The sequence below is a fragment of the Octopus bimaculoides genome, chromosome 1 (assembly GCF_046866305.1).
Source record: "Octopus bimaculoides isolate indiv1 chromosome 1, ASM4686630v1, whole genome shotgun sequence".
NCBI classification, from domain to species: domain Eukaryota; kingdom Metazoa; phylum Mollusca; class Cephalopoda; order Octopoda; family Octopodidae; genus Octopus; species Octopus bimaculoides.
The window spans coordinates 159,641,320-159,645,041 of record NC_142928.1 but is presented as its reverse complement, the minus strand read 5'-3'; the positions used below and the strand labels follow the sequence as shown (position 1 = coordinate 159,645,041).

At 35.3% G+C, this 3,722-nt stretch overlaps 1 long non-coding RNA gene across 1 annotated transcript in view; it reads right to left on the bottom strand.

The window, feature by feature from the left end:
- Nucleotides 1-225: 225 nt before the first annotated feature.
- LOC149137833 (uncharacterized) overlaps nucleotides 226-3,722 on the bottom strand; it is a 4,400-nt gene continuing 903 nt past the window's right edge. Inside the window, exons 1-2 of the long non-coding RNA XR_016243966.1 lie at nucleotides 1,902-3,722; nucleotides 226-1,562 (exon numbers count right to left, since the gene is read on the bottom strand). The exon at nucleotides 1,902-3,722 is cut by the window's right edge and continues 903 nt beyond it. This is a non-coding gene — a long non-coding RNA (uncharacterized LOC149137833). The remainder of the gene's footprint in view (nucleotides 1,563-1,901) is intronic.

Here is a 3,722-nt window from a genome sequence, read left to right as displayed (position 1 = left end):
CAGCTTCCTCCCACTGGTTTTCACATTACAGGAAATGATGTATTCTGTCATCTGTTGACGGTAAATATTTGATGGAGTGACATGCTGATTATAGCAATATCTTAGGAGCATCAGTAATAAAACCGTGATCACCATTGCAACGGAGCATAATTATTCTATTGATCACTATCTCTGTGAATGAGTGAATGTGCGCGCCTCCAGTGAAACAGCATAAACGAAAACCAAGAAAATAACAAACACAAGCACTCGACCCCCCTCACATACATCAACACACACACACACACACACACACACGCGCCAATACACACACGCCCACACACACATGCCCATACACACACACATGCACGCACGCACATATATGTAATATACACAATATATACCGAGTCATAACAGTATGTGCGTGCGTGTGGCGTGCGTGTGTGTGCGTATATGAGAGAGAATGTATGTGTGAGAAAGTGTGTGTGTGTGTGTGATTGCACAACACGGTGTAAATAAGGAGAACGTCTATAAATTAAAATATTATAAAGTCTCTCTGTGAATTAAATAAGAATGTAAGCACATTCTTCCTACACTATTGTTGTGCTAAAAACACGACGGCGAGATTCTCCTGGCGGTACGTTTCATAGTCCCTGCGGTAAATTCTTGACCACTCTTTAGAGAAGACGGGCCCAGTTTCCTTCTGAAATTAAGAGCACACATCATCTGCATATAAAACTGTCACGAGTCAGAGCGTATACATTTGCCGCGGTTGGGAGAGTTCTTGTCTGGTAGTAACACGGTAGTTAGATACAAGAGGAGAATGTAGCTGAAAGTATAAGATTAACTCTTAACACGCAAAGAATTCCCAGCAGTAGTTGTGAGCCATGACAGGCAGTTATTTTATCTATTTTATCATCCTGTATAAACTGACATATCAAGTAAATACTATAAATTCGTGAAACATGACTCGCTCGCTTCATAATGTTTATCTTATGTTATATGTTTGTAATGAATTATTTCAATCATCTGTAGAGGCGTTTTTTTTTTTTTTTACATGTATACAAGCATACCTCAACTTATTGGTTCTAAGACATGCGACTTAACTCGAAAAACGACGTAACACGAAAGAAAGCTAATTAAAAAATGTATTTGTTTATATTTGTTTTAATAAATAGTCTTTAAATAATTCCGCATGTATTTTAGTTGATTCTCCAGCACAGTGTTGGTTTTTAGGTGTGTTTATCATCTTTTTATGCTTTCAAATAAGTTCGCTGAGACCGACATAAAGTCGGATAAATCAACTGAAGTTGAGGTTTTAGCAATTTATAAACCACAAAAAAAATCCGTTAAATTCATTTATCACTTATTCTATGAGATGCAAAAATTTTCGTCGCACTACTGCAGCCTAATCACTTATACAGTCCTGCTGCAGAGGAAATGTTTTAGCGAAGAAAACCATCGGTAGTTTTTGCAAATGCAATAACTGCAAAATTTCACATTTGTTCGCTATGCTGATTAGCGACTAAACTTGACACGCTAGATTTGGATCCAGTACCCGGAAATTAGCGTAAAACCGTTTTCACCTGAAGAAAGAAAAAAAAAAAGACTGTTGCGTTTAAGAGTAAAAATTCTTTACTGTGACGAACAAATATAACGCTCAACCGATCGAATAAAGGCGCAAATTCATGGGTTATTCGCTCAGTTTAACTCACATAAATTAAGATACAAAACATTTTACAACTTGCAAAAAAAAGTTATATTGAACGTTCGTTTATATTTTCGAAAAACATAAAATAACTACATATATTATATATATATACACTTTATATTCTTTAAAAATGTATACTGCTTAAAATGCCTACATGCTTAAAATGCCTGCATGTATATGTTGTATTGCAACTACGTTATAACGATGTATATACCTAAGAATCATCATCACCGCTGTCGTCGCACTCATCATTTTCATCATCATCAAATTGTATTGTATAAGTGCCTTAGTGTGCATAAATATGTATGTATGTATGTATATATGCGCGTATTTGTTTGTGTGTTTTTTGTGTGTGTAATCACGCGTATATATATATATATATATTGTTGTAGGGAATTAGGAATAATGGTACATCCCTCGCACATAACAAGTGGTACAAGTTAGTCACTATAAATAGGAGAGTATGTGTAGACTGTGTTGATAGTTGTGTCTGTGCTGATGAACGGACGTTATAACGATCAAACCTTTTGAAGGTAATAACACTACACGACTGGGGGTCGTACAGTGCCAGATAGAAACATTCTATCGAAGACTTCGGAATATAACAATATCTGCCAGAGCGACAACTGTCTTCAAAAGACAGATACAACAGTGGCAAAAGATCACTTTATAACAGTGGTGACGGGGATAAACTAATTTATGGGGAGTTAATAGAATCTCCAAGAAGTTAATAAACTCACAGTCTTTGTTGTACGAACTTTTCGAAAATTCGTAAAAGTATGGAAAATTTATTGGCAGGCTTCCTCGAATTGCAAAAACAGTAACAACAACAGCAGGTACAACTGCAAGAGAAACAACAGAAGCAACAGCAACAACAGATGCTGAAATTACACAAGTCGTCAGAAAAGCCAGAAAAAAAGTGTTCCAGCCAGACTATGTCACGAATTTAATGACTGAATTCAAATACGAACTTGACGAAGCAAATACGTTGCCTTCGAAGCATACTACAGAAGATATGAGCAAATCTTCCAAAATAAATGTAACGGTTGGGATGACGAGATGAAAACTAGCTTAATCTTGAGAAAACTAGCACCAACAGAACATGAACGATACAGTAATTTTGTACTCCCAAGTAAACCTTCGGACGTAAACTTTAATGGCACAATTGATATATTGTGCAAAATTTTCAGTAAAAAAAGCTTATAGTTCAATACACGTTTGAAGTGTTTGAACATAGAGAAAAACAATAACGAATACTTTATCACATATGCTGATAGAGTAAACCGAGAATGCGAACAGTTTAAGCTGGATAAATTAACTCCAGATATGTTGAAATGCCTGATTTTTACAACTGGACTAACTGCCGAAAAGGACATAGAAGTCAGAGCTAGAATTCTTGGAAAGCTGTAGCAAAACTAGGATGTAACCCCGCAAGAAGAACCTGAAGAATGTGAAAGGATACTTAAATTAAGACACGACACAGAGTAAATTGAACGTAAAGACTGTTTCCCACGTAAAGTCAGTGTGGAATAGTCTGAACAGAGATATGTTTTCTGAAAAAAACACGACAAACATCAGGATCTAAACCCATGTTTTGCATGTGATCGTATGCACCTAAGGAAAAATTGTTCATTTAAAAAAGCTATTTTCGTTGTGGTAATATAGAGTATATTAAGGTGTTCTGTAGAACGAAAATGATAAAATGTCAGAACAAAAGGAAAAATAAATAGTTTGTCATCGAAACAAAAAGGTAATGCAACGAACAGAAAATTCGTACATGTGAAAATTAAAAATACAAGTGTAAAATTGAAGTTCGACACAGTTATTAACATAACCATTATAAACGAAAACAAGCATGGAAACAAATCGGTAAATCGAAATTAATTAACTCTAAAAAAAAGGTAGCACATGGTGTTACGGGGAAAAGATTATATTTCATCGGTGAATGGGTATATAACGTAACATTTCGAAGTCAAACGAAAAGGGCTAAGATATATGTATTAAAATATTCACTTAATTTATTTGGCACAGAGTG